Raw genomic sequence first — 15,642 nt, 5'->3', positions numbered from 1 at the left:
ATTCTAAATTGTCGATAGTTAATTATTTATAATAACGCAATGATACACTTCTCACAAAAATTAAGGGAGCAGAAAAAAAATCCAAATTTTTGGGGGATTTTCAACAGGCTGTAACTTATACAAAAATACGACGATGACAACAACAACCGCGGAACATTTCAGTTCAAACGGTTCGAAATCGTCTCCGTGAGACTGGAGTGCGATCAAGAAGTGCCGCCCGAGTACCGATGTTATCACCCATACATCGCCGAAACCATCTGGCTTACGCTCGTCAACATGTTCATTGGACCGTAAGGCAATGGAACAATGTTTTGTTTTCTGATGAGTGTCGGGTATGCCTGTTTAGAAATGACCGAAGACCCCGCGTTTGGCGCCGTCAGGGAGAGCGTTTTTCACGTAACTTCACTCGACCGGTAGCTGCTTACAACGGAGGGTCGGTGATGGTTTGGGGAGGAGTTTCGAGATTTTCACGAACTCCTTTGGTAATCGTCCACGAAAATCTAAACGCTACGCGTTACATTAATCAGATCTTACGACCTGTTGTCTTGCCTCTACGGCAGCAAACTAGAGGTTTTATTTTTATGCAAGACATTGCCCGGCCTCACACAGCAAACGTTACCCGTCGGTTTTTCCAAAGACACGACATAACGTTGTTAAGGCATCCAGCGGTAAGCCCTGATCTTAACCCTATCGAGCACGTCTGGAATATCCTGAAGCGCCGATTGCGCCAGAATTATCCCAATTTACGAACGTTAGCTCGTAACGAAAATTTTTTTCATTTTTGATAAAAATTATGACATTTTCCGAGCGAAATTCTTGCTCCTTTAATTTTTTCAAAAATTCGATCAAGTGGGAAAAAAAACGGTTGGCTGGATTGAATTGAAACTTCGTAGGGTTTTTTTGGGTATATTGAACAGTAAGAGGCACACTTAACGTCAGTGGTTTCCGCAATATTTTTGATTGGGCGCTTGATTTTCCAAAAAACGACAAAAAGCCCTTTTTTGGATGCTTTTTCAAATTCATGTAATGATTGAAAAAACATTTTTTTTTCAAAATTCAATTGCCAATCCTTGTAGAGAATTTATTCAAGTTTTTAAAACCAACCTCAAAATTTCTGTGCAATCATTGGTTGCTGAGATATTGGTAATCAAAGACAAAATGATCTTTTTCCATTCAAACATCGATATCTCAGCGAGAAATGCTCGTATCGAGATTTTAAAAAAACGAAATTAAATCTGAATAAACAAGCTATCTGGTCCATATGGAGGTTCAGTCAAAAAAATTTTTTCCACGTCCGTAGATTAAAAGAAAAAAACCAAAAAAATTTCGAAATTTTTTTTTCGGTGGTTTTCTTATGATTACTCAAAAAATATTTTCAAAAAAAAATTTTCAAACTCAGATCCAAAAACAAAACACTTAGAGCTACAATTTGCTTTTTTTTTTTGCTGTACGACCATTTTTGTATAAGTTACAGCCTGTTGAAAATCCCCCAAAAATTTGGATTTTTTTTCTGCTCCCTTAATTTTTGTGAGAAGTGTAGTTTAACACAAAATAGTAGTAATAATGATAATATAAACTTAATAATTAAATAATAGATTTGATAGTTGTTAATAATTTTTATAGTTTTGGTGAGTAATCACCTAATAGTGGTAATAGTAGTATAATGGTAAGATGACTTTATAATCTAGTGAGGTGGTTGACACCGGGGGATAGATTGAAGTGTCGATCACCGCTCAAGTATCGGGGTTTGTAAACGTTTTTCCCCTCCTCGTGCCGTCTTGTCACGTCACGGGACTACCTATTATTTTAGCTAGTGTCGGTAACGAAAATTTCGGGTGGTAGTTCGCCAGGCTGATAAAGTCGGGACATTTTGTAGTGTCTCAATCCTCCCTGCTAAGCCAAGACTACCCCGTCAATTTTTGAACCAAGCTAGCGTTTTTAAAAGAATAGGTGAATCATCACCAGGTTTGGGGGTAATAGGATGATAGGAGTTAGTGGTGAGTGATCACCTAGGAAGGGTAGTTTGATGAAATGACTGTGTGAAAAGTTTGGTTTGGTGAGTGGTCACCTATAATAGTATGATGATTTGGTGAGTAGTCACCTGTTAATGGAGAGGGTTGGTGAGTAGTCACCTATATTAGTATGATGATTTGGTGAGTAGTCACCTATTAATGAGAAAGGGTGGTGAGTAGTCACCTATAGTGGTATGATGATTTGGTGAGTAGTCACCTAGTAGTGGTATGAGAAAGTAGGGAGTGTGAGGAATTTTGGGTTGGTGAGTAGTCACCTGAGGAATGGATGTGTTGGTAGACTGGTGAGTCATCACCTGTAAAGAAAAAAATTATTAATTAAAATTTTAAAATTATTTTTAAATAAAGAATTTATTGTTGGTGAATTTCTTGAGTGAATGTCGAAACTCCGGTCTAGACTTCGATCTATTGAATTAAAAGAGAAATAAATTAAAAATTTTATAATGAAAAATTTTTTTGGTTATAGTTGGTTGATTTTTTTTTTTTGATTTGGACTGCAGCTGTAAATAAAACAAATTAAACTGGCAGATAATGTATTAGATGATATGAATGATGTTGCGATTATATAGAAATTAATATGAATAATTATTTTAATTTTGTTTTATAGTAGTAAACACACAATTTTTAAAGTATATAATGAACTGACTTATTGTCAGTAATGAACAAACAAAAGAAATTAAGAATAATGAAAAAAAAAATTATTAAAGTATTAATGAAAGAGTGGTGAATGAGGATGAAAAACTTCCTGAATCGTAAGGGGGGGTTTATTTCCTCATGGCACCAAGATGGGCCTCGTGGAAGAGTCTCATATCCTCTTGGGTGTACTTGGTGCTGATCCAGTCCTTGTACTTTGGCCAGCGCTGGTTACAAGCCCGGCACATGGGGTCGAAAAATTGATTTGCCATTCCGCATCCTGAACAACGTCCACGGAAGTGGTCTTTTAATTCTTTTTCGTGGGGGCGGAAACACGTTTCCGTTGTCACTTGGTCCTGATAGCAGACGTGACACATATCTGGTCTCCATGGTAGACGGCATTCGGCAATTTTGTGTGTTTGTTGCCGACAATTCTGGCACCCTGTGGAGAAGAACAGTGACAGCCTAGGTAGTCAGTCTGAGTCCAAGACTCCTGGAGCTCTTGGTGTCGGATCCTTGGTCGAAAGGCAGCACAAGTGCTGCGGATTGCTTTACAGAAGGTGTTGTAATCCATGAAGCGGATTCCGTTATGCACGCATACCTGGTTAGCGTCTGTAGTAGCTGTTGATGGAGTTGTTGAGTCAGTGTCAGCCAGAAACTGTTGATATGCAGCCTTTGGTGATATCGGCGCACTGTACTCAGGTGCTGACGTAGTCTGGGAGTACGGTAACGAATGAGCGTACGTTACCATTACCGTTTTAGCCGGTGCGCCCTTCTTGATGGCTCCTGTTGCTTTGAGGAGATTCGATTGCTCCTGGGTGAGTTCTCCTCGAGCCGCTCTATGGGCCAATAGTGGAGATGGAGGGAATTGAGAACCCTCTCGGATGGGCCTGGACGTTGATGGGTGAGGTTTCAGGACAGCATTCGGTCCACATGCTGTCGCTGGCTGGCTGGCTAGGACTGGAACTACCGCCTTGTTGCTTGGCGTAGTCCCGATGTTGTAGACCGTCCTGATGGTCTGCTCTTCGGTGACTTGGAAGGTTATGGGTCCCTCCTGGTGTGCTCTTTGATGGAGGTCATCACCCAGCTGCTTGATGGAGGGTTCCATCGCCTCGAGTCGGTGGTTGACGGTAACGACTTCTTCGGCTACATCGCGAAGGTTCCGACGTTGCTGGTTAGTTGTCTCAGCTAGGTTGGTGACATCGCGTTGTAAAGACTGGATGTCACGTGTGTTTCTTTGCAGCTGCATGCGCAGATGCTCAATGCCATCCAGTATGTCATTGACTCAGAAAGGTCGTTCGTTGATGAGTCTAGCTGTTGGGCTGAGCTAGAGAGTCTAGTCGGCTCACGAATGCTGAGGCAACTGTTTGTTGACTCGCATCAGTGACTGATGGCTGCTCTGTAGCTGCTTTGCTGCTCGTGGATGCTTTGCTGCTCGTGGATGTCAAGGTATTTTCTGGCTGGTTAGCATTACTGACTGGACCCGTAATCAAACTGCTGGCCACTGGTGTCAATGTAGCTGCTACTGGAGTAGTTACTGCGGTAACTACGGTAACCGTGCCGGGCTGGACTGCGAGGGGCCTGGGAATTCGGCCGAAGGTGAGCTGGGTAGCTTCCTCTGGAATTAGGCTAGGCTTAGCTATGGTCGGTGACGATGCAGGGGTTACAGCTAATGGTTCAGGTGATGGTGGTGATACAGTGTCGTTCAGATGAGGTGAAATGGTGTCGGAAGCTAGAGTTTCGGTCAACGGGTCGAGAATCAATGACTCCAAACTCGCATGCGAACTAGCTTTCGACTCGCTGCTGGTAATAGATGACATTGTAGTACTCTCAGTAGTTTCTTTCTGTAATGAAATTTGTCTATTTGACCTTCGTGAAATTTTCAAATCATTTAAATAATGTGTGCCGAGGCCATTGCCATTTAAATCTGATAGTTTCACGACCATCGGACTTATTATATCAGTAACTACTGCGGGTTCTGCATATTTAGGTGCTAATTTCGCGCTATAGCCATCAACTTTTTTGCTTAATTTTTTATTTAAATAATAAACGCGATCTCCGACCTGTAAATTGATAGATTGAGTAGAGAACCGTTTTTCATGTTGTTTTCGTGTTCGTTCCCGAGCTTTTAACATATAATGTCCTGTAAAATGGCGAAGTTCGTCTATTTTACTTATGCGGGATTTCCAAACAGTTATATCAGTCTTGTCAAAGTTTTCAGTAACGGGTGTATCCGATATAGGGTGTGGGTCACGACCATGATTTAAATAAAATGGGGACACACCTAGTGCGGTGTGGACTGCAGTGTTGTAGGCAAATTTGAGGTCTGGTATGTGAAGGTCTCAGTCTCGTTGGTTTTGTCCAGTAAATGAAATAATCATGGGTTTTATTCCGCGATTATAACGTTGTAACAGTTTTACCTGCTCAGGCTGGCCCCTAATCAATTTTAAATTTAACTAACAAAACTAACAACAATAAAAATTACCAGGGCGCCACCAGGATTATTAATCACGGTTCCTGGAACCGGTCCAGAGCTGAGAAATCTTAATCTTAGAGTAGAGAGAGTGGAGGAAGGTGCCGCTAAATAATAAAAATTTAATTAACAATCTGTACAGTTTTATTAACAATAAAAAATAACAAATTTAAGCGCTCACACGCACACTTTAATTAACTTATAATCTAACGAAGCGGAGAACAACTGCGAACTAAACGATATTTACAAACGAACCTTCCAATTGACGATACGATGACTAGACGGGCTTTTTCGAACAAACGGTCTCCCACACCTGTCTTAAAACTAATTGGGCTTTTTCGAACAAACGGTCTCCCACACCTGTCTTAGAACTAATTGGGCTTTTTCGAACAAACGGTCTCTCACACCTGTCTTAGAACTAATTGGGCTTTTTCGAACAAACGGTCTCCCACACCTGTCTTAGAACTAAACTTAAAACTATAAGTCCACTGGACTAACACAACTAACTCCACACTTAAAATTAAGTCCACAGGACTACCGAACTTAACACTATTAACACTCTCTATCACGCATAACCCGCTCAATTCTTCACACACATAACCCACACTTCGCTTAAATAGTTTAATTAATTCTAAATGATTTTAATTTAATTACAATTTTTCAAATTTATTTTACTCAATCATTGGCTATCGGTGAAACGAAAATTCTTATTTAACGATTTAATTCTGACTAAACTTTTATTCGCATTGACCTTGACGCAATATCACTGATTACTTGGGCTTAATATCCACGCCGACAATTATCAAGTGTCATTAATTTTAATTTAATTACTTTATGGACTTAATCCCCCAAAATTATTTAATTTACACGTGACAAAAAAATAATTTTATAATAAAATAATTCCAATAAAATTTCTCAATATAATTTTCTTATCAATTTTCCGATCGGTATGGTTTTTAATAATAAATTTTTAATAAAATATTCTTAATAGTTAATTTTCAACAAAATAATCTTAATAATTTCCCGAGCTATCTTGTTTTCAATAATAAATTCTAAATATCACAATCTTAATAATTAATTCTCAATAAAATAATCTTAATAATAATCTCTCGGTTGTCAGTTACAAAAATTCGACACGAGTCGAAACAGTCAATTTTTTATTTGCTAGAACATTCGCTAGCTGTTTTTGCTTGACCTTGGGTATTGGAATTTACTGCGACACAAAACTGACGCTTGACCAAAATTCCACGAATAAAAATTTGTCGATTATTTTCAATGACAAAAATCAATCAATTTTTCAAGTTAAATATTGTGAAAATAAATTTAACAAACCTTCAGATGTCAATTAATTAACTGAAAACTTTCAGATATTAAAACTTTCCCCCGCAAGGTCGATTAAGTGATCCTCGGGTATAAACCCCCATAAAAATCACTCAATCTAAAAACTAGCAAATGTTCCACAATTAATTTATTAAATTTTAATAAAGAAAAGAAGAGGAATGATAGACCGAGTATGAACCGCGGTCTATCTTCCACCCACGGAATGAATAATGTACCTGGGTAATCGTTTTACTCCTTTCACGAATATTATGTGCCGTGGTGAGTCTTCCAGGTGCAGGTTGTAAATTCCCTTTTCCTTATCCTTCACTCCGGGTATGTCTTGAAATTCGGTATATTCCTGTTAATTCCGTAGTGGTGACCGGTGCGGCTGACTATCAAACCTCTTCTGATTCTGTCACCCTCCAACTACCGAATACTTACCCATTCCACTCCCCTCTTAATTACTACACGGAAGACCCGGAAGATCGGGGCGCGTCAGTGCTGAGTCGACTAATTATCGATCTCAGGTGATTTATCGATTTAGGGTAATTTACCCTGTTACAACGTTCTACGGGGTTCGCACATGGGTGTCCTATTGGAGTAGGCGTAAGTAAGATATTGTACTGTTTTATAAGGGCCAAAACGTCTTTGTTTATAAACTCTTTACCATTATCTGAAATAATTTGTTTAACTGGGCCCCAGTGGGTTAATACTCCGCGTAAATGCTTGATTATTTCTTTGCCAGTTTGTTGTCTTAATGGGAAAATTTCTAGATATCGGGTATAAATATCTTCAATTACCAATGCATATCGGAAACCAGATGAGGATTTAGTGTAAGGGCCTATGGTGTCCATGGAGATAATAGTCCATGGCTGAGTTGGTGGTCTAGTACCAATATAGCCTTGCGGTTTAGCCTGATTACTTTTTGTTTTCAGACAACTTTCACAAGAATTGACATAGGAGACGACGTCTCGGAACATACCGGGCCAGTAATGGGTCTCGCGGATACGCCAGTAGGTTTTATCGATACCTAAATGTCCCGATTGAACATTGCAATGGGCTTTCTCGAGTTGTGGCTTGATTTCAGGTTCTGTGAGGACGATTTTCCACGCGGTAATGTCACCTAGAATTTCCTTGACTGCTGTTGGGCGGTAATAATATAGTCTTTCGTCTTCGTACTTCCATTCGGGGTATTTTTCCGGGAATTTTTGGACTACTCGGACTTTTTCGTTGTACCATGAAATTTCAGGTTCAGTAATTCTACGATTTTGAATTGATGAGAGTTCTGTTAATCCAGGATCTTCATAAAGGCGTGATAGAGGGTCTGGAGCTTCGTTTTGGGTTCCTCTGTAATGGATAATGTCCAACTTGTATGCTGATAAGTCAATAGCCCACCTAGCTAAATGACCTGCTGGATTTTTTAAATTGTGGAGCCATTTTAACGCGGAATGGTCAGTATAAACTGTAACTGGAAGACCTTCTACGTATCCACGTAATTTCCGTAAGGCCCAACTACCACGAGGCATTCTTTTTCTGTCGTTGTGTAATTAATTTCAGCTTTATTCAGGGGTCTGCTCAGACACATAATTAACTTCTCGCGATCTTCTTTAAAGTCGTACTGAGTGAGAATCGCGCCTAGTCCGGTATTACTCGCGTCAGCATATAAGCGATAGGGGCGATCTGGCTCAGGCAGAGCTAATGTGGCTGCTTATAATAAGGATTTCTTAGTCTCGACAAATGCTTTTTCTTCTACATCAGTCCATTTCCAGTCTACACGCGTACTTATTAATTTATTTAAGGGACCTTGGACTTGTGCGATATTTTTAAGGTGTTTGTGATACCAATTTACAAGACCGTTAAATCTACGAAGTTCCTTGCGGTTGGTAGGTCGCGGATAATCGGCTATTGGTTCGAGTCGCGCTGGATCCGGACTCAAGCCTTCTTCATTAATTATGAAACCTAGGAATTTAACTTCGGAACGTCCGAATTGCCTTTTTTCTTTGTTCATTTTGAGGCCCGCGATTCGAAAAGCTTCAAAAACAGCTTGTAAATACGTCATGTGTTCCTCTAGAGTATTACTGATAATAATCCAATCGTCTAAGTAGGGAAAAATTTTTTCCTGCGCGCTGGGTAAATATTTCCGAGCCTTTTTCCAAAGAATTTGCATTACGATTCGGAGAACTTGGTCGGTGAGAGCTTGATAAGTACTAGGAGCGTTAACAAGCCCGAATGGCATCCGCATCCATTCGAATTGGCCACGGCCATCGACACAAAATGCTGTATAGTGTCGACTACTCTCTTCGACTAATACTTGATGAAAAGCGTCGCTGAGATCAATAGTAGAAATAATTTTTGCGTTTCGAAGGCTGGATAAAATTTGATGCATGATTGGTAATGGGTATGCTGATTGTTTGGTCTTTTTATTTAGAGGACGATAGTCGATACACATGCGCCAGGTATTATTCTTCTTCGCGACCATTACTGGTGAGCACGCCCAGCTACTATTCGAAGGTCGAATATATCCTTTCTCGAGTAATTGGTCAACTTTTTCATGCAATGCTTTCATTACTGGCTGACTGCGTCTGTATGGTTTACAACGTACTGGGGTTTCGTCAGTTACTTCGATACGATGTTTTACTAAGTTAGTGACTCCTAACGTGGTAGATTTATTTTTATTAAATTCTGTCTCGAGAAAATTACTTAATTTAGATCGTTCTGATGAAGATAGAGCATTTAATGCCAGGGGTTTGGTTTTATTTGTACGGGAACGAAATTGATATTTGATGGAATTACCGCCTAGGTACCAAGTAGCAATTTTTTATTCTACATGTACGTCTGCAGACTGCCAGAAATCTAAACCGAGGATAATTGGGGTTGATAGACCAGGTAATACGCTCAACCAGGTTAAGATAGTCTTTCCATCGAGTTCTACTTTGAATGGAGCGCCTCCGCGGGTGTATATTGAAGCAGAGTCGGCTGATGTTACTCCTACAGTACTGGTGGGATCTGGGCTGAGTTCTTGAAGTTCATTGCCTTGGATTCGATTGTACGCGGTCTCAGAGATGTAGCTTCGTTCGCTTCCGCTGTCCAACATGGCTTCAATATTAAAAGATCCGATTGTAATATCTGTAATCATGCGACTTACAAGCGGAGGTGCCTGCGTATGCGATAAATATGTCCGATTTTGATGATTGGGACCGTGTATTTGCATAAGACAGTCGGGTGTTTCGTCATGGTCTCATTTGATTTTTAATTTCGGTGAATCAATGGGAAATTCCGATTCTGAGTCTGATTTATAGTCACAGTCGTCATAATCCTCATATTCCGAATCTGAGATGTTTAATTGTGGGGGATCAAATACGAAATCCGAGGTTTGGGAAGTACTAGCTTTACGGTTGTCAATTTTTGGCTCTGCCAAGGTGTTAGCTGGAGAAATAGATGATACGTGGGTTTGACTGGCTGATTCAATAGTACTATTTGTCTCTACTGCAACAGTTTTGGCCCTGGCTGCTGTAGAGGGATACACCAGGGCACCTACTCGTTTTTGGATCCGGGTTTCTCAGCAACGGTGGTAAACCAGCTCTGACCCGAATCTCATCAGTGGTTTTCGCGCAACATTTGTCGGCTGTATGTCCATAACGTCCACAGCGTGTACAGGACGCGGAAGGTGGTGGTGGAGAGAGAGTCTTTTGCAAGTTTTCAAACATGCCCTGTATTACTACCTGAAGATTATTTATTGACGATACTAGTGTGTCTGTAGTGTCGTCTTTTGGCTTCTCTTTACGGAAATTGGGTTGTTTGTTAGTTAATACTGCGTCTAGAGTAGTTTGTTCGTTATTTTCCGTATTTAACGCGTCTTGATCAGGATCTGTATCGATAACGGCGTTCATTCGCGTTCTGGATTTGGAATAGCCCTGATTCTGTACTTTTGATTTATTTAATTGTTATACAGGTATTATTGTTTACAGGTACCGAGAATCGATTTACTGGCGTACGGGGAAACATTTTTGAAAGATTCTGATATTAAAATTTTTATTTAATTATTCTACTTAATTAATTTTCGGTTAGATTAAATTTTCGGGAATTTTATTTTATGGTGACACACCTGATAGAAAATTTTAATCTTAGATTTTTGATAATTGTTTTCCTCGGTAACGTACTCAAGCTAAATCACTACAATCCCGGATTTATTTAATAATTATCTGATACTCAGGGTTATTAATTTAATCACTAAATTTTACTTCGACAATGAGCTTATTAATTTATGATAGTTAATTTGAACGTTATTTTTCTGAAATTCGAGCTGTGAAGTTAAATAAGATAATTTATTTTAACGGCAATGTTTAATTTTAGTCTTAAAATATTTTCTACTACGAGTTTATTTTGAGTAATAAAATTAAATAAGAGATTTAGTTTCGACTTAGCTAGACAAAAGAAATTCTTGTGTAGGAATAAAACTTAATGATTTTAATTTTATTTCCGAACGTTACAATACTTAGTATATGACGACCGATTCTTCGAAGGACGTTTGAGTGAAGCGACCTTGTGTAATGTTTACTTTAGCCCGAGCGTGCAGCGTATTTATGGCTTACGACCCGGCACACAAAATATAATAGACAATGGATTTGTGAGATTTATATACTGATAAAAATTTTGTCGAAATTATTTTTACTGGAATTTTATTGAGAGTACTTCTCAGTTATCGTAAAATAATTGACATCAGCATAAATCTATACAATAATCAGATTGTAGTTTTACAATATTATAATTTATGTACACAATATAATTCTTTTCAGTTTATTATACTTAATATTAGATGAGATGGTATGAAAACGTGGCAATTTTTGTCAATGTAGAGATTAATTTTATAAATTTAGGATTTGTTACTAAGTTTTCAGCGAAATTTTTGCTATTTGAATAAATTTTTATAATTATTTATGACGAAAATTCTATCAATTAATCGTATTTGTTAAATTTTCATCTGTAAAGTATTGAATTTCTAAATTAAAACGAATTTACAAATTTTTGCAATTTTTTGGAACAAAGACATGCATTAATGAGGGCAGCGTCCCTGTTGGAGCGCCATTGAAACACTAAATTTTTTTCTTTCCTGAAAAATCTTAGTTTCCAGGCTACTAAACCTCACGGATAAGAAATAGTCGCCTGGATATCGTTTATTATTTTGGTCCACTGCCCTGGGATATTCCGCTCCCGTATTTATGATTGTCTTTTGTTTTAAGAGAGCTTGATTAGATAGATTATGGGACAGAAGTTACCACGTCTGCCAGTTAAATTTATTGAGGGTATGATTTTTTTAAGGAAAATATTCACTTAGGGCAGTTTTTAATGAATTTAAAGTATCAATGGTTTTATCGGTAGTTGCGTCTCTAGCCATATCTCTGAGTTTCGAGCGAACCCCTTTGAAGAAAGGAATTTTTAAACCATCTGGAATTGAGACTTTACCATTTTCAACTTCTTGTATGAATGATTTTAATGGCATATTCTTGCCGTCGAAATTTGGAACTTGGAGCAATGCTTGTTGTAATGCCATGCTCTCCCCGAGGGTAATTATTAATCGGTCCGTAATTTCCGCATGTCTCGAAATGTTTTCCAGTCTGGCTTCAACTTCTTCCATTTTGAATATTATAGGATAGAAGAAAATAAGAGTGAAATGAAATAATAAAATAAATGTTCGTGTTTGAAATGAATTGAAAGTGAAAATATAACAGAATGGAATAACTTTCAAGATAAAAAAAAAATTTTAGATATAATATCCATAATTTTTTTTGCCCTCCGGGCGGAAAGTGGCAACGTTCGTCCCGCTGCACTAAAAAAAGTTGCCGCTTTCCGCCTTCGTCGGACAAAAAAATAGTATACAGCCCTTAGGAAGTAAAAAAGAAAACCTCAGATCACATGTTTGTTGACCTCGGCTTCGCCTTGGCCAACAATTACATGTGATCTGAGGCTTTTCTTATTTTCCTTCCCAAGGGGTGTAATATGCTATTACTTGTAGAACATGAGTTTTTTTTTTAATTTAATGCTTGTATTGTTTTATTTGTTTCGCGTATGCTATGATTATTTTTATTTATATCTTTTTTTTTTATCTATTTGTTCATCTTCAGTTTCATCATCTGAATCGTAATCAGTATCATTTTTATGGTTATCTAAATTTCCTAATCCCACAGCCATTATTTTATACATTTCCTCACAAAAATCAAAATCTACCTTGAAACGGAAGGGAATACTGTTGACAAGTCCACTCGTTCTCTTTGGTCACCCCTTAATTTATTTAGGTCGCCACTAGATTTTTAGACACAATATCCAGAAACTGGACCAGAGCATGGAGTAAATTCTGCAAGGTCGTGAGAGGTTGCTAGGAAGAAAACAAAAATTATCAAAGAAATTCATTTTATAAGAAATTTTATTTAACCAACCCCATTACAATAATATTCCCCTTACAATTAATTAACACTTAATACTAAGTCCTATTCCCGTTTAGACGACGGTTTCCTATCACAATTCCTAATCCCGGCGCTACCCTCTTCTGGAGCGACCATACCGCGGTTTCTAATTATTTTCCTCCATTTTCCAATTTTCCATAATTTTCCATAATTTCATAATTTTCCACACGCAGCCACATTATAATTATTATCATTCAAACACACTAATTAATATTTCCGTACTTTATTAATTAATTTTCTAAGATTATTATTTACTTTTATTTTTCAAATTAAATCTGATTAACTAATTTGTTGAATCAAAAATTCTCAATTCATTCCTAAACCAAATTCGTAACGCGATTAATTTCCTTATTAAAATTCTTAACTTATTTACTGCTGTGTTCCTAATAATACAACAATAAATCTTTAATACTAAGAGGTCTAAGTATCTTGTATTCATAGATTAAAATCTGACGACAGAGGTCTTAATAATCTGCCGACAAAATATTCGCTATGTCCAAGCATTTTACAAATTTATTTTTCTTTGTCGATTTTAATTTCGCCAAATTTTATAATTTGATTTTGCTTAATTATTTTAATTCTAATTGATTTGGATTCATTTTATTAATTGTTCTATCCGAATTTAATCTTGCCGAATTCTGTAATTCATTTTATTTACTTTAATTGTTTTAATTTTGTCCAGGTTTAGTTAGAGTTATTTAGTTATTTAGTTATTTAATTATTTAGTTAGAGTTAACGCGTTAATTTATTTAATTTTAATCTCCGAATTAAGAATGTGTCAATTGATTTGATTATATTTAATTTTGACCAAATTATTTTATTTGTCTCTGAATAACTGAGTTTATTTTATTTTTACTAAATTACTTTATTTTACTTTCTTCGTGTTGCTTGAAACTTAGAATTTATTTTATTTTAATTTTGGATATTATGTCACACGAATTTTATTCTTGTGTGCGTCCCTCTCTGCGCCTAGTGCTGGCAACAGATCCACACTCGGTGTGTCTCTAGAATTTGACTATCTTGTATTATTTTGACTAATTTATTTATTGTCTTTGACTCTTTATCATTTATTATATTTTATTTACTATTGTTTATATTCGAGAATTTATGTAGTATTGTTATTAATTCTATTTAAATATCAATTTGACTTTTGTTTCAGGAAACTGTATTGAATTATTTATAGTTTCATTATTTCATTATTTATATATTTACTGCCGTAAATCTGTGCCATAATGTACTTAATCATATTATGAGCTTGTTTCAGCATTTAAGACCAAGTTCCAACGATGGGTATCGGGACAGGTAATAAAGGAAATGCAAAAACATAATATTGATTATTGGTAATAGATCATAGCCCTTACTCGAATGGGTAATGCTCTACAATATCGGTCGCGAGTAGAGGGACTTGTAAATTTTGAGTAAATTGCTGGAGAGGCCCTCGTGATCGGACACGAGGCCTCATAGTTTTTGATGAATGTAAAATTGGCAGACACGCGGGAGCCCGCATAGTGCGAGGAGTGTGGATCTAGCGCCTTGGTTTGAGTCCCTTTTCTTTTGGTGAGTACTCACAAGTTGAGCTAAATTATTATCCGCTCGTCGCGTTGTCTCCTGGCTCAAATGATTTGTATTAAAAGTTATTATTAATTGTCCTGTCGATCCCGTCGTTAGTAAGGGGGTTTGTAGTGAAAAATACCTGTCTCGAAAGCCACGCGTTTGGGTCCTCGAATCAGCCAGTATTGATTTAAAATTTATAATTGTATTTTTGAGATAACCCGACTGAGGAGCTCGGGTGTATCTTAGTTCAAAATTACTGCGTAGATAAAATCTCTATTCATCAATTAACGTCGTAGTAAAATAACCAAACAGTCTATCGAGAATCGAGACAAATTATTAATAATTATTCGCGACATTGTTATTATTTTAATTATACAGTCCATCCGGCTAAGGAATTCAGCTCTGGACCTAATTTTAAGTAATTTGTTTGAATAAACATCTGTTTATATTATTATTAATTTTTCGTGATATACAAAATTATTGTTTCTCCTTTTCCTAACACCTTTATCTTATTTATTTCCCCGGAATACCTGCAGATCGGCCCTGGAAATACAGGGTTTGTTATTTTTCCCTGTTTGAAAAAAAAAATAACTGGCGTCCAAACGTGCACTAACCCAGCCTGGGTGGCTGCTGCGGTATTGCTTAGGAGATTAAGAGCATCTCCTAAGCTTCCTATTTGTTTTGTTTATTCTATTTTGGGCGACCTGGACAAAATTTCTACTTTACTCGACGTATCCATCGTCGAGTCGTGTATAGAAATAGTAAAATTTTGTTACTATTAAATTCATTTTATAACGCCTTGAGATTTTTAGTCTTGACCTTGTGTGTCCTTTACTCAGCCTTTTAGCTCGAGACAAGATGGCAGACCCTCTCCCAAACTTTTGTCGATTTTTTCTTCAAGTGAAATTTTCAAGTGATGTATTTTTTTACTTTGAACTAAATGATTTTTAACAATTATTTCGACAATTCTTTTCTAATTCTAATTTTACTTCTGTTTTATTTGACACAATCAAAATTTATTCCAAATTATTTATATGTTGATTTTAACTAATTTTTACTAAAATATTTTACTGAAAATATTTCAACGATTTTAATTCACACAAAATTAACTGATTTTACTTAAACTCAATTACCAGAGATCAAATTTTCACGTGACACCAAAATCATGAAT

The 15,642-nt window shown here is 37.0% G+C and overlaps 1 protein-coding gene across 1 annotated transcript in view; it reads left to right on the top strand.

Annotated features, from left to right (window-relative positions):
• Positions 1-15,642, top strand: part of LOC141537271 (uncharacterized) — a 170,884-nt gene that overhangs the window by 135,916 nt on the left and 19,326 nt on the right. The window lies entirely within an intron of this gene.

This window comes from Cotesia typhae, unplaced genomic scaffold (genome assembly GCF_013202065.1).
Source record: "Cotesia typhae breed Kobodo isofemale line unplaced genomic scaffold, CoteBio_Ctyphae scaffold_70, whole genome shotgun sequence".
In the NCBI taxonomy this organism is placed as follows: domain Eukaryota; kingdom Metazoa; phylum Arthropoda; class Insecta; order Hymenoptera; family Braconidae; genus Cotesia; species Cotesia typhae.
Note: the sequence above shows the minus strand (reverse complement) of the source record. Positions and strands in the feature narration are given on the sequence as shown.